Source organism: Mixophyes fleayi (genome assembly GCF_038048845.1).
Source record: "Mixophyes fleayi isolate aMixFle1 chromosome 3 unlocalized genomic scaffold, aMixFle1.hap1 SUPER_3_unloc_2, whole genome shotgun sequence".
Taxonomy (NCBI): Eukaryota; Metazoa; Chordata; class Amphibia; order Anura; family Limnodynastidae; genus Mixophyes; species Mixophyes fleayi.
In genome coordinates, this window is record NW_027445886.1 from 268,717 (window position 1) to 292,077 (window position 23,361).

General features: G+C 37.7%; 1 long non-coding RNA gene across 1 annotated transcript; it reads left to right on the forward strand.

Annotated features, from left to right (window-relative positions):
• Positions 1 to 12,301: 12,301 nt before the first annotated feature.
• On the forward strand, positions 12,302 to 18,619 carry LOC142111031 (uncharacterized). The gene is made up of 2 exons (XR_012680930.1): positions 12,302 to 15,241; positions 17,108 to 18,619. It is a non-coding gene; the product is annotated as an uncharacterized LOC142111031 (long non-coding RNA).
• Positions 18,620 to 23,361: the final 4,742 nt, after the last annotated feature.

The following is a 23,361-nucleotide window of genomic DNA, read 5'->3' on the forward strand; positions in this document are numbered from 1 at the left end:
ATCTAACCATTTATAATGGTGTTCACTGGATGCTAAAATATAGGGGTTAGAATCAGTGGGTTTCTTGAAGGTCTTCATACCAATTTTCAGATGGATAGATGGTTATATCTAAAAAAATGACTGATATATTACTTATCTCAAAGGTAAACTGTACATTTATGTTGTTTTGGTTCAGCTGGCTCTAGAAGAAATCAAGACTGGAGCGATCACCACTCCAGATAAATAGCACATGATCTATGTACCTCATCCAGGACACTAGGCTCTCCCTGAAACCATGTCCACTCCAAACCTGGTGCCCATAGTTGTTCAAATGTGCTGCAGATTATATTGTCTCTCAAAGAAAAAGTAATTATTAGTGAGAATAATTTTAATTCCTTCCATTGCAAACTTCTTCCTAGATGGTTGTATCATATCCTTTTCCAAAAAATATTTAATGGCTGTCAAACCATCCTTGTGGTCAATACATATATATAGGAACTTAATATCCACCATAACCATAAAAAAAAATATCTTTCCAGTCAATGTCCTTAAGTCTACGTAGAACATCTCCTGTATCTCTTATATGTTATCACTAATGGTTGTAAAAAAAAAATGCACCAATTCTGACAGATTAGCCATCAGAGACTTGGTGCCTGCCAGTATAAAGTGTCCTAGTGTGATGGTTGCATCCTTATGTACTTTGCGTAAGATATACAACTGGTGTGGCATGGTACAGTCAAATATTCCACCTCCTCCACACTAAGAACACCTTTTTCTTTATATTTTTAGAAAAAATAATTTAAATTATCTTCTTGGTCAGATCATTATTTAGGGTATTGTAAGTCTCCTCATTTTCTAATTGTCTATTCATTTCTTAAACATATTTTCTTTATCTATTACCACAATTCCTCCATCTTTAGCTGTTGGTTTACTAGTCAGATCTGATTTGCTTCAGGGCATTTCTTTCTGTCCCACAGAATTATGGTGTCTATTTTTACCAATGGATATATTATCAATTCCTGTCTGCACCACTTTTCCAAAACTGTCAATGAATCATCCATTATGGGTGGGGTTAAAAAATTTCCTTTTCCTAAACTTGTTTATTTGGTTCAGAACCTCCTTTTTCGGGATTCTCTACAGCAACAAAAATTTCTGTTTTGCATTTTTTATTATCTTTAATAAGAAAATAGATAGTTTTCATAAAAACTTCTGTAAGTTCTGACAGTTTACTTACTTGTAAATTTGAGGCCATTAGTAAGTACCGCCTCCTCATCTTCCATGAGAACATTATTGCTTAAATTAAAGATTTTTACTTTCTCTTTGGGGGTTCATTGGAACCCTAATTCAGGATTTTTCCCATTTGTTTCTTTGTTCCTTTATCTTTTAGATTTCATTTTTCCTCCTCTAGTCCCCCTTTTTCTGTAATAAACCCTTCTTAAGTCCTTATGTGCCTGAACAGTTTTTGCTTACCTCCTCTGATTTTCTGGTATATACCAGTTGTCCAAATGTATTTTATCCTTTTTACCTCTGGAATTCCCAAATTCTCTAAAAGGGGCCCTTTCTTTAAAATTCTTCCTGTTCCTCCCTACCACTGACCAGTCAAAATGTTTCTCCTTATTACCTTTCCCACAAAAGGATTCTGAAACAATATATTATTAACATTATATTATTATCATTATCTTTCTTCTTAGGAATGGGAGATTTAATTATTTTAGAATTTTCTTTTCCAGATATGGGGGGGGGTGGGGGTTACATTAGGGACTACATCGTCTGTTTCCTCATAATCATTGCCCTTGTGATCCAGAGGATTGCCCAATTCCTCAGACACTATACTTAATTTATCCCTTATATACTTTTTCTATTTTCTCTTAGTCACCTTCCCTATATCCTTCAAAATCCTAAGCACAAGGGGGCTGAGTCATTAAGGAGATCAAAGCAAACAAAGGACAACTTTCCACATGTTCAAAACCATTTTGCATTGGAGGGGGAGGTAAATTTAAAATGTGGGGACAGATTTATAGTTGGGGAAGGTCATGTTCGAGAGCAACTTTAAATTTCAGTGAAAAAGTAAAGCTTTCAAGTATTTGTGTGTAACATGAAAAAGCAGGCAGTATTTAACTTATGTACAAAATAATAAACTAATTTGCACCCCTTGCAATTGTAACATGGTTTGTCCAGGATCAAATGCACTCCTTTTTTTGCCTTGCTCCCCTTAATGACTCAAGGCAAGTGTCTCTTTCCATTGACTTGTAGTCTTCTAAATCCCAAAATGGATAAGTAAAATTGGTAGTTCTTCAATCACTATTTCTCCTTTCTTTCAAAATCAAATTGATAAAAGAAAAAGAACATTGATTAAGTAGATTTGCCCATTCTTTTCTAAATTCATCAGACATCTTAACGAATGAGGGATTTTTCAGAATCTTTAAACTTTTAGGAGCAATCTGGTCTGCCAAATACCACTCTAAAGTAAAAGTCTCTCACCATATTGTCACGCGCCGAACTCTCTGGTTGCCCGTCCAATGTCCTATAAGCTTACCTGTCTGTCTTTGATCATGCCGTGAGGCTTCTAGCCACAGCCATTTTCCATTTGGGTTTGCGCATATCAGGTATACCACTGCAGACCATCGCATCTTGTGCTTCCATTCTCCTATATCTATTAGTCTTCAGACTGTTGCATCAAGGGAATCATCTCCACTACCCAGCATTATCACTCTGCAGACCAACGCATTCTGTACTTCCACTCTCCTAGTGGTATCTGTCTGCAGTCTATCGCATCAACTGTATCATCTCCACTATCCAGTGGCAACACTTTGCAGATCATCGCATTCTGCCCTTTCGCCATCCCACTGGCATCAGTTCACAGACTTTTACCCTTTGTCTTTCTGGTCAGTCGCCAGCTTTATACCAATGATCTTTCTAAACTTTTCCCAATCTTCGTTCTCCCCACTTGGGTCTTGCTGGGTACTTCCCTAGAGGGCCGTAACCTTCGGTGCAGAGGCCGCAATGTCCAAATCTCCTTGTGGGGGTCCCTAGTGAAAACTATCTGTGCCTTTAGACTCTGTGTCTCTTGCTGAAGCAGTGTCAAACCCAGCAGATCGAAAGGATCCAACCATCCTAGGAATCGTGACACATATCTTATTTTCCTTTATAAGTAATCCACTTTACCGTTGCATGACATTTTCTAAATCTTCATCTACCAGGGTAATTTCCTCAGTATTGCAACTGTTAACATCCTTTATCTGTTGTCTTCTCATTTCCTTATGTTTTTTTGTGTGTGTATTAAGTTTCTATACCACAATAAGTAAAGAAAGTACAATTTGTTTCATTGACTTATTGTAAATGTAGAGGGGTTGGAAGATATAGGAGGTGTTTGACGTCACATTTATTCCTTAGAATAAGAGGGGTGTTTGTAGGGTTAATGTTTATGAAGTCCTCCACAGACTTTATACACATCAGTGGACTACAAATAACAAACCAGCAAACTGTGGATGTAGCAATGACAAAATATCTTTTTTTTACCTCTACAGTTTTAATTCATGGACTTATTGGGATGTTTTGCCCAATAAGCTTCTGAAAATGAAATATAGGCCTCATATTGCATTCACATGCAAAGAAAAAAATGTTCTGCGGGAAAAGACATTAAAATATGTTAAAACCTTAAACAATGCAGCTAGAGTGGTTATTCCAATCCACTGGAGATCTCGATCCCACCCTTCAGTTAAGGATTGGTTCGCCAGAGTGGAATTTTACATGTCAATGGATGATATTATTTTTTCTGTAAACGACAAATACTCAGATTTCACGGCCATGTGGCTTAGCTGGTTGGAGTTTAAGGAAACAGAAGAATTTAAGACCCTTCTTTACACTCCAACCTCGATCGATTGAGGGCTACACATTTAAAAATTTACCATTTTAATTCCTACATAAGGTAATTTAAATAAGTATACCCTTCACCTTTCCAGGTATATGATCTGACAGTTACCAGCATTCACCACAAGAATATTTGAAAATAATTTGAAGAGCTTCTCATGCTCTTCCCCCCTCCTGCCCCTTACCTTCTTTACTCCTGTTTTTAACCTATCCCTATCTTTTGTCAGCCCCCCCTTCTTTTTCTTTTCTTCACCTGTGTCAAATTGTGTTCATTTTGATTAATTAAAAAAAAAAAAACAGATGGACCTCTATCATCTAGACCTTGCATATTTTACGCTGACAACATATCACTGTATTTAATGTAACTATATGCATATTTGCAGTGCTTCATCGATAGTGTGCATTGTTGTACTTCTCTTTCTAATAAATAAAGAATTTCTAAAAAAAAAAATATGTTAAAACTATATTTACATTTCTGGGCTTTTGGACGGACGCATTTTTTTTCCTGGTGCACGAATGAAAAGGGAGGTCTAGTGGTGGCATACCTCCCCTGTAGCTTGGTCATTCATTCTCTAGCAGTGACACAAACCAGGCCACTTCCGACTAAAGGTTTCAAACCAGCCTCTGCCTGAAACTAAATCTTGTTTATTAGATCATTATCTGCCTTACTGTTTTCAATTAATTAGCTATTAATTATTCTGCCACATACATTTGGAACCTTTAACAGCAAATATGGGTTTCAATCATGTAATTAGATCATTTTTGTGTTTGTTCCTTTAGCAAAAGGCTTAGTAAGCAGAACAAATAAATCCCTGACACATTATTGCAGGTCATTTAAACAAAAAATTGTTTTACACATGATATAGATGTTTCAGAGCTACAAATGAATCATTTACTAGCCAGCAATAAAAACAAGTGGGTGATGCTTTTATTGTAGCCCAAAGCATTTATTTTAAAATCTATTCAATTTTTGTTTTTCACCAACCATTAAAATAAATGAAATACTTATTCTTTATGTCACATAAAAATACTTCAAGATATATTTGATAAATGGCAATATAGAGCAAAAACAACTAGCCTAAAGTGCATTTAACAAATGCATACAAATGTATAGTCAGTTATATTCCCTTAGTCACAGTCACTTTCTGTGAGCTGGTCATCCAGTCCTTTGCGAGACAGGCACTCCTACAGAAAGTGTTTTAAAATGTTCCTTTATTTGAGAGTTTATAATCAAAAGAAAATTTGTTATTATTTGTTGTGGGTGTCACTTGGTGCTCACTGCCATAAAGATATTGGGCCTGATTCATTAAGGAAAGTAACTTTGCACCTTGGCAAAACCATGTTGCAATGGAGGGGGAGGCAAATATAAAATTTGATGGCAGATTTATAGTTGGGGTAAGGCATATTCTAGATCAGCTTTAATTTTCAGTGTACAAATAAAGCTATCAAATATTTGTGTGCTACATGAAAAAACAGCCAGTATTTAACTTAAGTGCAAAATAATAAACTAATTTGCATCCCTTGCATTGTAACATGGTTTTGCCCAGGAGAAAACGTACAATTTTTTTTTGCCTTACTGTCCTTAATGAATCAGACCCATTATCTGTAAATCAAGTAATGAATGCCAAACCTGGCATTCTCTGGATTTCTCTCGTGCAAGTAATACGTAATAGGTAGTTCTCAAAATGCAAATTGCTTTGTGCTAATATAAAATGCCATTTACATAGGTCAATAGCAGTTTTTCTTTTCTCTTAAATACATTCATATAAACAAGTGTATTAGTAATTTGTGTTGAATATTTTATCTAAACTAGGTCTGTGGCAGGATGGGCTAACTTTGCCACCCGGTCTTTAGGGGGAAGATGAAAGGAGGGATGTACTTCCTGCACAGTTTATCTGGGCTTCCTTCTCACCGTCAGTAACCGGCAGTTACTGACCACTCCTACTAGTGTCATCTTGGCACCCATTCATTCACTGACTGCCAATGCCAACTGCTCAATAGTTGTAGGAGAATTCAACTGCCACCACTAGGCTCCTTCAACGGTGCCTAGAACTGCTTATTTCTAAGGTAGCTGGTATAGCTGCTGCAATGCTGGCTGGTACCTCCTGACCGCTTATTATGGATCAGGACTGCTGGATATCAGGCAGAGCATTGACACAGAGACGTTGGATTCAACACGAGCAAGCCGGGGAACGGATTAGATTGTAAGCTTTTATCTGTTGGTCACAGGATACAGTAGGTAATAGTCACATGCAGAATCTTCAAGCAGTGATGTTTTATTGCTCAAGAGCCCTGACAAGGACTCTTATTTGCTAGTTTGAGGTACCAGCAATTCTCCAAAGGTTACAGATGGAATGATACATTACACTGGCACCAAAATGACTGAGATTTTACATTGAATATTTATCATCACGATATAATATATTCTCTAAGCTTGCATTTAATGCAATTTAACTTATAAAGTTCACATCAATCTGTGATTTCCTAAAATTTGCTGTCTGCATTGTTAGGAGGTTTCCTGTCTTTTTAACAAGACCTGATAATAGGTAATGGCTATTAATATTAGAAAAAGAGAGAAAGAAAGAAAGGAATAGTATTATGTGGGCACTCTTTTATACAAATGGTTGTAATATATTGGTATTATAAAAACAAATAAACTTTATTGTTATTATATTAAAAATTGTCACAGCGAAATATTAAAAATGATTAATGTAATGTTGAAACCTGTAGTAATTCAGTTAAAAGGTAGAGTACTACCAAGCTGGCTTGCTGCTATTAATCTATATGATTAGCGGCTAACGAGTATAATGAAGTATACTCAATGGACCAGATCAAATGTTAAATCAGGGAAGAGTATAACAAAGAAATACATATACCAGATCGGCAGTGACTGGATTTAAAGAGTTTTCATGCTATCCACTTGCATATTCATTTAAGATATGTCCCTGATTAATCGATTGATCTGGTCAACCTAAGATTTCACAGAACATCACACCAGTGCAGCATCTATTGCTTATTTTCCAGTGATAGGTAAAGAGAATGGAAAATGAATGATGGGTGTGCTTTAAGTATTGCTGATCACAGGGTATCAACAGCGTACACCAATATAGATAGGGTTGTTTTTATATGCAGAAAAACACCTGAGTTATGTTTGACTGGATTGTTTGCAGTGTTTTTTGCTGACAGCTGTGACACATATGTTACATATAACTATAGCTAAAGCTACCCATTTATTTTTGAGACTAGAGTAATCTAGTATTACCATATATTCCAGTTTTCTTTATATCATTTAGAGGCTGATCATTAAAATACCCAATTTTCTATATTTTTTAGATACATTTTCAATATGTGATTTTTTTAAGCTAGTTTTTCCTAGGGTGTGAGCTCCTGTTAATTTGTTTTCTCAGTAATCTCACAAGAAATCAATTGGCCAGGGCTACAACCAACCTAGCTGTTCTGTGCATTGGAAAAATTCACAGTTTTGGAGCCAACCTAAAGCCAGATTATTACAATAGTCACTCATTTTACCATAGTCAACTGCTAAATAAACATACTTAAACTATGCTTAGAACCTATTTAAAAAAAGCTGTCCAAATTATCAACTTTTGATAAAATGTACCTATTGTATGCATCACCTGCACCAAATTTCTATATTTTGTATGCTTGTGAAAACAATAATTTTAAATATGTAGTCATTAATTGAATTTATTAAAACAAACCAGCCATTTATATTACAGTTCTACACATTCACCTTCTGCTCTGCCATTTAAAATTGATCATTTTATGGTAAAGTTGGGAAACACCCTGTTAAAATAACTGTGTACATGACAATTCTAGTGAGCCAGGTATAACATAGTTTTCCTTTCATTTATGGGCTTCATGGATAATTTAGAATTGTACTGCTCTTTTTGATAATCTGTTGCCTGGTCTGAAATCAAGGATCTGAACTATGAATATCTAGAGTGCTGGTATTTGGTTAATTGGTGCAATAATGTTTTAGCATTCTAATGTCATTTCATTAGTTCATGGGACATATGGTAAACTCTTCAATGGGTCAATAACAGCTCAATAGGTACACATTATATCTAAATTGCATTTATTTAAATGTTCTCTTCTACTTTTAAAAATACAATTTCATCATCATCATCATTATCATCATCATCACCATTTAATTATATAGCGCCACTGATTCCGCAGTGCTGTACAGAGAACTCATTCCCATCAGTCCCTGCCCCATTGGAGCTTACAGTCTAAATTCCCTAAAATACACACACAGACAGAGAGAGAAAGGTTAGGGTCAATTTTAATAGCAGCCAATTAACCTACTAGTATGTTTTTGGAGTGTGGGAGAAAACCAGAGCACCCAGAGGAAACCCACGCAGGCATGGGGAGAACATACAAACTCCACACAGATAAGGCCATGGTCGGGAATTAAATTCATGACCCCAGTGCTGTGAGGCAGCAGTGCTAACCACTTAGCCACCGTGCTACAATTTGAAACCATTCAGCCTTTTGTATTCTTTTCGCACCACTTACTAACACAACACTAGCAGTGTAAATATTATCTCCATGGATGTGAGCATTCTAGCAGATGGTAGGACTGACAGACTCAACTATGTATTAAATGAATGTAATAATTTATAACCTGTTTTCATTGTATATCTGCTTTATAAAGCAGTACAATTGAAACCAGCATTTTACAGATCATTATTAAATAAGTGAGAACACTTTTCATTGTTTAGTGCCTCAGATTTTTGTCAAACTGTACTTGTCAGGAGATAGGTCAGAATAAGCTTTGTATATGATTGCAGGTCTAGGAAGCAAAGCAGCAAAAATAAATTAATTGTGGTTCTATATTTATTAGAGCATCCAGGTCAGGCTTTAATAATGTAAATTAAAGATGAGTGAACCCTCTTCTGTTGTGATTTTGCCTCAAAAAACATTGTTGTGTTTTGACATTGGTTTTGATTTTAGCAAACCCAGTCTGGTATTTTGTTTTGGTATTTGGAGTCCATTAGGCAACCTATGCAATTGCCTAGGGCCCAGCGGTCCCCAGAGGGCCCTCCCAGGGCTGTAGGTGATACCACCCTTTAAAAATGGGCCGCTACTTATGGGCCAGTGCTATGTGCTTGCCCCCCCCGGGCTAAAGTTTTCCAGCCAGCCCCTGAATAGGGGTATATGTTATGCTAAAAAACTATAGTGCTATGGATTTTTTTCAGGGAGGGGGCCTCAAACCAGTTTCTTGCCTAGGGCCCCATGTGGTCTAAATCCGGCTCTGATTTGGACTTCACAAAATTTGGTGAAAGATAATAAAATAGCTCATAAAATTATGTAAGATTATATATTTTGGACTATGGATTAGAGATCAAGCTCAGAGTGGGCAATTTCTTCAATTTGCTTGTCATTATGTTCCTCCTCATCAGTGCCAGCACTGATATACATTTTTATCACCCAATACAAGCTCCTCACCATTGGAACCAACCATTACAAAGCCCAACATTTTTTCACTAGTACAAGAAGATGGCAATAGATCCAATATGGTAACACTATAAAGACTTGGGCCATCCCACTGTCTCTTATGATGTAGATCAGACAGGATATGTGCATTGTTTTAAAAATCAGGCCCTTCAGCAGTAGGCTATGTCACAATTTTGGAGACACTTGGTCAGTAAAAAAGTATGGATTTTGATCTATTGATTCATTATGGTTCATGCTCACTGTGGTACTCCAATGGTTTGGGTACCATTTTCCGATGTTGGCAATTCCGACATCGGTTAAACCTACAAAAAAATTGCTATTTAAAGAATGCCTACAAAACTAAAATAATGACTTAAAATAAAAATGACAGTAGACATCCTCGGCATCCTTACACTACATACTGATTACTTTGAATGCCGGCACTTTGAAATTATATGATATATGGATAGGAGTTTGGTTGCAATTCTGTGCTAAGAAAATCCCTTGGAGATGGTTGGACAAGGTGAAAGAGGCTATTGCAAAAGTTGTGATTAAAATGTAGTTTATTTAGAGATCGGTTTGCTAGAATTTAATGCAGCAAGAAAATAAAAAGAGGCACACAGAAGAGTCTGCCTCTGATATCTACAGTGCCAAATTGACAAAGGTAAGTGTTGGGGGAGGGTGGGTGTTAATCATGTAATGGTGAGTGGGAAATATTAATTTATTTGGGATTGGCAATTTATTTGATGATAATATGTGGGCTGTTCAGGGGAAATAGGTGTATTTATTAAATGTGAGTATCATTAATTTAATGTCAAGGCATGTTGGGGGGGAGTAGGTCTATCCATTCATTCTGAATGCTATTAACTTAATGTTGGTACTAATAGGGTGAAATAGGTATATTTCTTAAATGTAAATACAATTTAATGTCAGAGCTGGTAGGGAGGCAATAGGTCTATTTATTAAATATGAATGCTATTCATTTAGATCCTGATTCATTAAGGGATGTATACTGTGCGCAATGTGCATTTGTTTAAAAAAGCACATAAATCAGGTATGCGTACTCCTGAATTCAACTCGAACAGGATGTGAAGATACGTCTGGTGTTGAAAACGGATGTAGGACTGCTCTACTAATCAGGACACTGCAGGATATGAGGAATAGCATATGAGGAATTTAAATACTCAAATGAAAGGACCAACAAAAATAAATTAAAGCCACTTGTGAATAATATGGTAATTAAAGATAAAATATGATAGGTCAATGGTTAACTCTCTGTTAGACCTCATATTTTATATACCTGTCCCTTTTTTCCAAGCAGGGCCTTATCATTCTAGGATCCAGACAAGCAGCTTAAGACATGAGCAGCAACAAATAGTGGGAGTTTCAAAAAAGTTAGAGGATATCAGTTTAGTGTGCTAACTGTCCAGATTCTGGTTGGGCAGTCCCAATTTTATGCTAATGTCCTGCTCAGGACTATGTCCCGACTGCAAGGATAGTCGGGAGGTATGCCCTGCTTCCCACTGTACTGCTCGCTAATGGCCAGCTGTGTGTACTATTGTTAGATGCAAGCATCACACCCTTAATATTCAGAACAGTTTACAACTATCCTTGCAGTTTTAACTAAGTTCCGACTGAGCAGCTCAGTAATACAAAATTGGGACAGCCCTACCAGAATGAGAAGCTGTTGGCTACCATTGCATGTGTATTTGAACGGGATGGAAAGAGTTGGAAAGAAGACTAGCACTGTCTGAAATGATAACCACGCCACTTGCATACATTCTGGCGGCATGGCATATAACCCATCTCTATAAATCCTGCATTTGTCCCTGGCAGTGGCGTCTAGTTGTTCTAATAGTATATTATAGTATATATATATAGTATTGTTAAATATGATTTTTTGTTAAGGCCTCATAAGGCCTTTGTTCAGCCATTTTATTGTAACTTGTATAGAAATATTATTTGCTAGAAGAGATTATTCATTTTTCTGTTAACTTGCAGTTTTGCAATATGTGAGCCTATGGCCTTGAAGTTGAACTAATAGGGAACACCTGAAGAATGTAACCAGTTATGAAAACAATAATGAGCTTCATATCCAGCTGGTAGTATGGGAGCTGTATCCATGGTGTTACACATAGCATATCTCCAACTCCCCTTGAGATAAGAAATAATAGGCTCATCTGTCCTTAGAAGGGGGAGAAAAGTAAACACCTCAAGAATACGTGAGAAAGTTAATCAGTAGCGCTTCTCATAAACTAGTGGTATAAACTATTGTATGCATATGACGTAGGATTCATTTATACAGTAGCCTATAAAAACCTGTATCTTTGTATCAATAAACTAGAGAATATTCCTTGTATACAGAACTTGGTCTGTGTCAATTCTCTCCAGCTGATTGAAGCGCTTCCAGATATACTTGACACCACAGGCAGACTTGGGTCAGAATTTTAGATTTTACAACTTGGAGGTCGCCACAGAGATTCGCTGTCCAGCAGGCTACAAGACAGACAACGGAGGTTTCCCAGCACATTGAACCCCAACATCCGCGGTCAGTAGATTTCTACTCGTTGGTCTTCCTAGTCTGGGTCACCTCATGTCTGTCTGAGGCACCTGACACGCGAATTTGTGAGTCTCAAGTATCATCTGATTAATATAATACAGTATTAACCCAATTTGTTTACTGTAATTGTATTGTTGATTAGATTTTTGAAAGATGATTGAATTTTGAGTGCATGTGTTTGTACCTATGTATGATGTATAAAGCATAAAAGTCACATAAGACATTGATCAAAGAAGCATGTAATGGAATAGAGGGATTTAGAGAGTTATTGTTTTGAACATTGAGTGAACATTTTAGACACCATCCCCAGAGGTATATCAAAGAAGGGAGATTCTGTAATCTGCCCAAATTGTGTAAGAGAGATTTCCAAAAGACCTTCGTCCCAGATACTGTCAAAGAAGCTATTTAGCACGGACATCCAGTACAAGGAGTCCACAGAACGGGACGTCCAGTGCAAGGACAACCCACAGAAACTAGATAAGAGTCCCGATTTGGACTCAACAGAATACTGTCAATACGAGTAATATAGATAGTAAACAAATGACAGCAGCTCCCTCATAGATATGATGCACAAAGACTTAAGGAAATGGGGGAGTAGAAGGTCTGCAGGGAATTTTTCAAGAAAGCGGGGATAGCCAAAGATATGTGTGGATGGAGAAACAAAGGTGTTGCAAGTGGTAATGTGACAAGAACAAAGGGGTATTGAGATCAAACCCCAAGAGATTGTTTGAGGTGGCACAGGAAAGTTAAGAGATCTGAAAAGTCGAAATATATGTGGATATGCTAAATGCATCGGAAGCTGAATAATGAATCAAGTAGGTTGTATATTATAAATGTATGTTTGATCCTGTGCAGCTGAATAAGTGAAATGTGCCCCTCCCTTATTCTGTGTAAATGATTTCAGTGTGTTGAGATAAGAAGCACACTGTTTTTTGTTTTTTGACAATGTATGTAAAATTGAAAAAATGTGTCCGGAGTGCTGATTGATGATAACATGTTGAAGCTAACTTGTATTTAGTGTAATGCTGGGACTTGTAGTTCCACAGCAGTAGGCTGGAAGATGTCAGTTAAGTTTTCTTTCTCTGTATGTGAGTTTTGTCTCCGTCTTACTGCGTGTGAGAGAGATCCGTGATAATTCACATTGTTTGTTCTCTGTCTTAGTGCTCTATAAGGGAGATGTTTGATTTACTTTAAATCACAATGTTTGTCTGTCTTGTCCGTTTTTTACAAGAGACATGTTTCAAGGTTGAAAAAGTTGTACATTCATTGCTTAATGATAAGCTTTTAAAAAGATACAAAAGAAGTTTTAAAATGTTTGGTCCGATTGCACGGACAAGATTGTAAATAATGTACATTATCACTATAAGTACTAGTGTCAGAACAAAGCTGGCTGGGATCCAACAAGCCGTTTCTGTATTTGAACAAAATAATTTTGTTTCTGAAGTTCAGAAATATAGCTTTCTCTTTAATGAAGTTGAGAATTGTGGGAGTGAGCTTACATGCTGTTTTTATCTGTGTTAAAATGGCGCTGATGAATGTTCTCAGAAATCAGGAGGGTTTGTTATGCCTTTAAAGAAATGTTACGAGATAAAATGTTGTCTGTGAGCGAGACTTAAGTGAATATATTTTTACTTTGAACACGAAAATCACAGAATCTAGAAATATGTGTGAATATTTGGTCACGGGAGAGAGATTTTGTTGAGAAAATGTTGAATGATTTACAGACACAATGTATTGTGTCTAACGAGAGTACTCTGATTTATGAGACAGTGCTGCTTTTAAAATGGTTGAATACTTGGAACCAAGATTCCAGATTGAATGTTTCTAAACCCGGAAATTTAATTAGTGTCATTTAAAAGGGCTGTACTAAGAGATGATAAGAAAGGAGTGGCTTTGAACACTCGCCCAGGTCTCGTCACTTTGACATTCTCTATTTGTGAAATTAGGGACTGCCCCTTTGAGGAAATCAAGGCATGGAACGCATAGCGTCACAGTTAAGCTTTTAGCAGCTGTTCACTGGTTACCTGATAACAGTATACACGCATGTTACAGTTACAGTAATTCCTAGTAAATAAATGTTAATCTCTATGCAAAAGTTTTTTTATTCACAGGTCTCCAGCTGCAAAGACCCATTAGGCAATCCAGATTGCATTGATTTAACTTCCAATGCACCATCTTTGCACCACAACAAACATAAGTATAAACTAATGAAGGATTTAAATAACGTAAACTCTTCTGAGTAATGATTACCTTGTTTTGGAAAGAGATATTAGAGTTTATGTGCTATTCGCATAGCAAATGCATGAACTAGGTGGTTTTTCTGTATGTGCAGAAAGCAAAAGGTTTTTATTTGTATCCTCATTACAGTTTTGAGTAAATCAGTGTTTGTAAAGACATTTACTGCCCTTATTTACTGTGCTATAATTGTCATATACTGTAAATAATTCTTTTTATTGTGGGTATGGTAATGCATTGATGGGAATTCTATATTTTTACAGAAATGAAAAAGATTTAAGACTTTAAGAGCAATTGTATGTGCTCCTGCATTAGCACTTCTGGATCATAGCAAGCCATTTATACTCTCCTCTGAGCAGAACCAAATGTTTAACCAATTTTAAGCTGAAATAACTTCAGCGCCAGCACTGGCTTTGCCAGATTATGACAAGCCTTTCACATTATTTTGTTATGAAGTCAGTGCACATGTACAAGGAGTACTGACACAAATACATGGTCGCAAGCTAAGGTCACTTGCATACTACTCTGCTTTAGTGCTTGAAAAGAGTATAGATATTGTGCTAGGACACCCAGTTACCTTAACGGTATCGTACGTTGTGACAGAAACCAAGCACAAGCAAAACATTTGTTACCTGCCAGATTTACTAAGTATGAAGATATACAGCACAAAGGACATTCCCTCCTATTGTGAAATGAGTGACATATAACACTTGCCGAGCGCACTGTGTATTTTCTTCCTCCCTTTCCTTTTTTATTAGAAGACAAAAAAAAAAAAAAGGAAGCACAAGAGGCCCCAGAGCCTCTCATGTTCACAGATATATGTTAAGACCTTCAGACAAGGGGAATCTGAGTAAACTGTATTTTAAGTTTTTTAAAGGTCCAAGGGAGACCAGAGAGGGGAGTTCATTGATATTAGCAGGAGGAATATAGATTGCACGTTATTTTCCTTTGCTGTGCGCTGTAGATGTGTACTAGACTAGAAAGGAAAGCCAAGTTTGGAAGAACCAGACTCAGGCCCATAGTAATGTATAGATCATTATACATAATTAGAAAATTCTAATATGAAAGTTTAACCCAACCAAATAAAGAAAAGAGCAACCCATGACTACAGGGGTTTACACCCAATGCAGGAATGTGTTTGTGAGTATTGTGGCCCAACACATTATTATATACACTAATAGAACTGATGATGTGGCTTATTAACAGGTTATTTAAGCTAAGTGTTTCTCTTCCAGAAGAATTAAAGTTACCACATCTGTCTTAACCGTTGTACTGTACACTCCATCTAATGAGTGTAAACTTTGTGGAACTCAGAAACCAAGAACCTTTTCCTTGGATTCCACATGCTCCTTACTGAAGCCTATCCTAATGAAGTAGCACTGCTTACTCCCAGTAACGTTACACTTAAGCAGTGCACAATGTTGAATCCTGCTGCCTTATTGCAGCAAGTTTCAAAAGATGGGAGAAGTACCTGTATATATTGGGGTTACCCTAGGAATTTGGGGGAATTCCATTCCAGCTTGAACAGAAAGAAAGGAAAAAAAAAAATGCAAACAAAATTTTTCTGAACATGATTGCATAGAACTAATGAAACAAGAATCTCTGGTTTTATCTCACATTAAAGATAAACCATTACCAGATGCAGACATCACTCTTTTTGTAGATGGTTCACACTATCACATAGATCCTGTCCCGTATACAGGGTGTGCTGTAACCACACACACAGAAATAGTGATTCAACAGACTCTACCGAGTCACATGTCAGCACAAGAAGCTGAACTAAAGGCCCTGACACTTGCATGCATATATGAAAAAGGACAAAGAGTAAATATTTACACTGATTCAAGTTATGCATTTGTAATTGCGCATGATTATGGCCCTGTATGGAAAAGTAGGGACCTTATGGGTTCAGCAAGCAAACCAGTCAATATGATGAACATACCAGGGCACTGTTCACTGCATTCCAGCTGTCCTCCAAACAGTGATGAAGGTGAAGACACACACAGAGATACTACCCCCGAAGCTAAGTGAAATAGACCAGGCCGCACGAGAAGCCGCCATAGCCCCAGTACCCTAAGGGGAGTCTATTTACATGGTGACCCCCTGACCCCTGTTTGACCAGAGCACACTCCAACTTATGGAAAGACAAGCAACAGAAAATAAGAAAAAGACTTGGGCAATACATGGAGCACTAGAAGTGCAAGGAGTGGTGTAAAGGTCAGCGTTTGTGTCTGCCAAAAGTAGTTTATCCCATTATGGCCAATATAGCACACGAGAAAGTGCATCTGGGAAAAGATGCTATGGTTGTACTCACTAGCAGCTTATGGATAGTACCAGGGTTCGCCCAAGCAGCACAGTCGTTAGTGGCAGAATGCATAGTCTGTGCACAAAGTAACCCGAGTAAGTCTGTCCTATGGAAAAGCACACCCCAGACATAATATCCCTATAAGAGGATACAGATAGACTTTATAACTTCCCAAATGCTCGGGCTTTGAGAATGTGCTTGTCTGTGTCAACTTCTTTAGTCACTGGCTGGAGACATGGCTGTATAGAAAAGCAAATGCTAAAGCATTAGCCAAGAAAATTGCGAATGAGGTAATCTGATGATATGGTGTACCAGAGGTCATTGTAAGTGACAGAGGGATACACTTTACGGGGCAAGGATTCCAGAAACTATCACACCCCCTACAGATCCCAAAGTTCAGGATGTATGGAGCGCCTTAATGGTACACTGAAATTGAAAATGCAGAAAATAATGGCTGAAACAGGTCTGCCATGGATCTCATGTTTACCTGCACTCAGTAAAAAATACTGCTAGGAAAGACACAGGTTTAACACCATATGAGATATTGTTTGGCACAGCAAACAGAACAGGCTGTTATTTTCCATAGCAACTACACCATGTATATAGTGATTTGTTGAATTATGTTGCCTTATTATAGAAACAACTAACTGAAATACATGGTCAAATATTCTCCTCCATTGCAAACCCTAATTTTGATACAGGTACCCATAAACTGCACCCTGGGGGGCTGGGTGGTCGTGAGAAAGCACATCAGGAGAAGTCTTGAACCCAGATACAAGGGTCCTTATCAAGTCCTGTTGACGACTCCCATGGCAGTGAAAGTACAGGAAAGAGACACCTGGATTCACGCATAACACTGCAAAGTCTTCAAATCAGGGGAGTCTTGTTCTGATAAATAGAAATGACTGTCTCATTGTATTGATATGTCTTGCCAGAATAATTGTGACTGAAGTAGGGATTAAGGCCTCCCTAACCCAGTATGAAACAGACAGTTAAGTGACATATTGCCTATGCCACTGTGAGAAACATATGGGAAGGAGTGCTCAACAATTTGCACTCATAGTAGAGTAAACTCTGAAAATGTCTTTGTGCAGATGCATAACCTCATTGGTAAAGTTGTCAGTAATGATTCATGTTGGATATTGGAAATATTGGCATTAGTAGCAAATGGTTTTGCAATCCTGTTGATCGTATAGGTGATAATGAAACTAAATATATGGCTGATTAAGAAGTTACTGACACTTGATTGTTGTCTCTCCAAAAAGGGAACCACTGAAAATCCCGAACCTCTGATGATCACAGAAATTACTTCTGAAACCTGACCAGACTATGAGTGTCATGAATTATTTGGACTAGCAAAGCCAAAGAACTGCAGAGTTTGCAACAAGAAACTACTAAAGATTGAACAAAGGACATGCAAGGCCTGCAGAACTACTATAGACTCATTAACTACCTACTAAGAAACCATCTTTTAAGAAACCATCTTCTAAGAAACCATCTTTTCTAGACATGGACATTTGCCAAAATGCATCTCCTCATAAATCAAGTTAGGACAGGGAGGATCACAGGCTTATTAGTGGGGGATGAGTTGACAGATTCCTAAGGGGACCAACTCTATGCATGTGGCCTCCTACATGTGTATAAGTACCTGCTTATTAAGAATGTGGTTCTATAGATAGGATTAGGTAGGTAGGAGGAGAAAGGGTCGAAAATTGAATAAAAGATGGGAAATGTTAAATATGATTTTTTGTTAAGGCCTCATAAGGCCTTTGTTCAGCCATTTTATTGTAACTTGTATAGAAATATTATTTGCTAGAAGAGATTATTCATTTTTCTGTTAACTTGCAGTTTTGCAATATGTGAGCCTATGGCCTTGAAGTTGAACTAATAGGGAACACCTGAAGAATGTAACCAGTTATGAAAACAATAATGAGCTTCATATCCAGCTGGTAGTATGGGAGCTGTATCCATGGTGTTACACATAGCATATCTCCAACTCCCCTTGAGATAAGAAATAATAGGCTCATCTGTCCTTAGAAGGGGGAGAAAAGTAAACACCTCAAGAATACGTGAGAAAGTTAATCAGTAGCGCTTCTCATAAACTAGTGGTATAAACTATTGTATGCATATGACGTAGGATTCATTTATACAGTAGCCTATAAAAACCTGTATCTTTGTATCAATAAACTAGAGAATATTCCTTGTATACAGAACTTGGTCTGTGTCAATTCTCTCCAGCTGATTGAAGCGCTTCCAGATATACTTGACACCACAGGCAGACTTGGGTCAGAATTTTAGATTTTACAGTATTGACATATGATTTATTTAGTGGAGAAAAAGCAGGGTACTGCAGCACACCCCAAAAAATAAACAGTTTTTTCGCTTTTAAAAGTGTTCCAATCTACAAGTCATTGTGTAAGGGGTAGTATCAGTGACATCTAAAGTTATTTAGTGGACAAAAGTCAGGGTGCTGGGAATGACCTGGCACTATGCGCTAGCTCTACTATGCCAAAGGAATAAGGTGGATGATGATGATGATGATGATACAGGCACTGCTGCTGCTGAAGGCAATACACCTACCAGTGGGCTGTCACGGTCATATACTCTTTTTGTTTACCAGTACCGCTTGTCCACAAATCTGTAGCTAAGTGCACTGTCGGTACAATGGCATTTTCTAGGGACTGAATTACTTTTTTTTAAGCTCCTGGTACAGCAGAGGAATTGCTGTTTGGAAGAAATAGAATCGAGATGGAATTTAGTAGTATGGACACATGACTTCCACTAATCTGCTAAAGGCTGATGCATTGATGATGGAAATTGGACGCACATCCAATGCTAATATATATGTCATGGCTTTAGGGCACTACTGTGCAACAGGATGCTGGCTATCTTACTTGCAAATACTTGCTTCACAGACAATTGATGTTTAAAGTTATGCTTACTCTCATTGGTCTCCTTCTGTATAGAAGTTTCACTCCCAGTAACAAACAGCAACAGCAACAGCAGCAGCACCTATAGTGTGCAATAATGCCCTGGAGATTCATGGATTGCATTAGGGGAGTCAGTTTGCATTTGAAAATTGGATGCTGGACTACATACTAATACGATTGAAAATTAAGGTGTTGACAGTGAAGATTGCATGAGGTGCCTATCCATTCTGCTGGTAGCTGATCCTGGAATGATTGCTATTATACATGATTTTTTTACCCATTTATAAACTACTTGAATGAACTTGCTGCAAATAATGTAACAGAGAGATTGTAAGCTTAAGAGTAGGGCCTTCTTACTTCTTTGTCTGTCTGTTTTACCCAGTATTGTTTTATTACTGTGTTTATTCCCAACTGTTTGGAATTTGCTGGTGCTATATAAATTAATAATGATGATGATGATGAAAATAGGAGGTGACTATCTCTACTTATTATGGCATCACAAAGGCTACAGATGCCTTGACAAATGTTGCCTAGGTTGTGATAAAAATATTTCTGCATGCAAGCGGTGGGTGGATTTTTTGGTCTTTTGCCCGGGCATGATAATGCACTTATCTTGGGCATGAGGTGGTACCACTGGTGACTAACTTAATTAGACACATACATCATTCTCCTTATTATATTGTTCAAGTATAACACACTGTAACATTTTCAGATCCACAATTATCTCCTTTATTCTATTGCACATTAGTGAGTTCCAAAGTTACATCCAAATTTTTTATTTCTAAATAATCATCATTACAACTCATCCTCACATTTTCAAATGCATTTGATCAGCAGCTAGACATTCATTTGGTTGACATTCAGAAAATCAACAACAGTACATTGAAAGTTCAAATGTCAACAGTATTACTAGGCCTACAATTAAAATGTAGACAGCATTATATGGTTAGAGATTTGGTTAGGGATTGGGTTGCTGTTAGGAATAGGGATAGGGTTAGGGATATTATTGTCAACATAAAAATTGCTTCAGCAATTTTCTCAAATCATTTTAGTTGTGGGGTGGCAGTTGGGAAGAGATCATTAAAAAAAGACTGTAAATGACTGTAAATTAATGTGTATGTTGTAAATAGTAATGTATGATCAACTTTCCTTCATTATTCAAGGACGCAGTGATTACTAATATTCTGAAAAAAACTAAATTTTGACCCAAACTTCCTCTCAAATAACCATCTCGCAGCTCCCATGCCCTTCTAAGCTTCTAGAGAGAATTGCCTACACACTTTTTCTTTCTGCAAACAACCTATTGGATCCTCTTCAGTCAGGCTTTTATTCACAACACTCCACAGTGTCTGCATTGACTAAGTTTGTCAATAATTTGATCACTGTTAAAACTAAAGGCCATTACTCTCTTTTAATTCTCCTTGATCTCTCTGGTGCATTTGACACCGTCGACCACTCTCTTCTTATACAGACACCACAATTCCTAGGTCTTCAAGACACTGTCCTATCCTGGTTCTCATCCTGCCTATCTAATCATTGTTTCTGTGTTAATTTCTTTGGCTCCACCTCTGCTCCACTTCAATTATCAGTTGAAGTACCACAAGGCTCAGTACTAGGTCGTCTACAGACGCACATGGGGGGTTCCCTCGTGCCTGGAAACCCCCCTCTTGCCTGGGGCATGATATGCTTGCAGTAGCTGTGTGGCAGAAAAGGGATTCTGTGTTTTTTATCTTTGTACTGCAACCTTGCAATGGTATCTCATCACTGCTATTGGTCCTCTGAAGGGTCAGGGACATATTTGTGTTTACTGTCATCCAAGCTATGTCAGGTTTTGATGCTGGGTATAACCAAACGGTTTCCTGCATAAACTAACATAGTGTGTTTAATGGGGAACATATTCACACACAATGTTCTTTAAAATAATGTAAGAAGATTTGCAAAGTAGTAATCAAATAATATTCAATAGCAGTTACCTCACTAGTCTTCTGACTTGATCACTGATTTTTCTCTTTGACTAATTTTCTTTCAAAGTATTACAAATTTGTTTTAGATAGTGTTTGCTTAACTAATGTTTTACTGCTGCATTAGCTATGCTACATGAATTATTAAACTTAACATTATAGTAGAGATGCTCGGGCTTGGTTTTCGGAAAAACCGAGTCGAGCCAAACATAGTCAATTTCAGTGCCAAGCCGAGGCGGCTTGGTACTTTCACATGTCCTCGAAACTGAAAACAAGGCAAAACATCATTGTCGCGTCATTGGATCTTGTGAGTTTTGGATTCTATAAGAACCACCCTCCACGGAGATCCGGCGCCATTTTTTCCAGACACAGAAGGGGTAGCACAGATCTTGTCAGTCTTCAGTGCAGTTGGGCAGTGTCACTAATGAAAGTTAAAGAGAATGTTGGCAGTGTTCTTAAAAGTCTCCAGTGATATTCTACAGAGTTATAGCTCACACAGAAACATGAGAGGTGGCAGTTTTCAATGCTGAAAGAAATTATAGGGCTGACAGTGTTCTTCAAAGTCCCCAGTCACATTCTACTGTCCCATAGCGTGCCCAGAAACAGGAGAGGTGGCAGTGTTCAGTGCTGAAACAGAAATAATAGGACTGGCAGTGTTCTTCAAAGACTCCAGTCACATTGTACTGTGTTATTATAGCTCACCCAGAAACAGGAGAGCTGGCAGTGTTCAGTGCTGAAAAGAGAAATAATAGTACTGGCAGTGTTCTTCAAAGACTCCAGTCACATTGTACTGTGTTATTATAGCTCACACAGAAACAGGAGAGGTGGCAGTTTTCAGTGCTGAAGCAGAAATTCAAATAATAAACCTGGCAGTGTTCTTAAAATTGTCCAGTGACATTCTACTGTGCCGTAGCTCACGTAGAAACATGAGAGGTGCCAGTGTTCCATGCTGAAACATAAGTAATAGAGCTGGCAGTGTTCTTAAAAGTTTCCAGTCACATTGTACTGTGTTATTATAGCTCACACAGAAACAGGAGAGGTGCCAGTGTTCTTGGTAGTTTGGCACTGTTCTTAAGTCTGCAGTCACATTGTACTGTGCAATCAAAATGGATTCACATCAGTTCACAGAAAACCAGTAGCACCAAGCAGCTGCAGACACCAGTCATGATAGAAATCCCTCTACATCATTAGCTAAAACCTATGTAAAACGTGCATAGTCTTTTTAAGTCAAGGAAACAAAAATGTAAAAAAAACCTTTTATCTTGGTAAAGAAAAAAACACACCTGTAATCAAGCAAACTTAACTGCAGAAAAAAAAATTGCCAACATGCCATTCTACACTCGCAGAGGCACGCAAATAATCAGATCTTCCCCTTTCTCTATGAGTGCTAGTTCTGCAACTGTCAGTGAGGCATCTTCTTGTAAGGTCAGTCATGACGAAGCAAGACATTGTCATTCTGAATCAAAAAGTGATGTCCAAATACTTTTACGTTTAAAAGCCAAATAGGAAGAAAACACTAAGGCATTAGAAGAAAATGTATGTTCAGATTCAGAAATTACACAAATCCCTGAGGAGAGTCTATCCATGAGTGCTTTATGTAAGCCTGACCTTTCTGATACTGTACTCATAAAGAAGCCTCCTTTCAGCATTTCTGCTGATGTGTGGATGAACAGCCTAAGCTTAGGCGGTGATACACAAATTGAGGATGTCACTTTGGAATTGCAACAGGATGAGGGGGATATTTGTGTAGCTGACGACAGCGCTAATGAGGATGCTGATGAGGATGATGTTGTTTCTGTAAGTCCTGCAGCAGTGGAAGCAGTTCTTGCACGTGATAAGAAGAAGGCCATTGTCATGCCTGGGCATAAGACCAAACAATCCACCTCTTATGTGTGGAATTCCTTTTACCCAAATGTTGATAACAATTGCCTAGCCATTTGTAGCATTTGCAAGCCACAATCAGTAGAGATAGGAACCTTAACCATCTAGGAACCTCATCCATGTTACGGCATTTGAAACGAGTTCATGGCAAACTGTTGGGAAAATCTGAAACTTTTGCTGAAA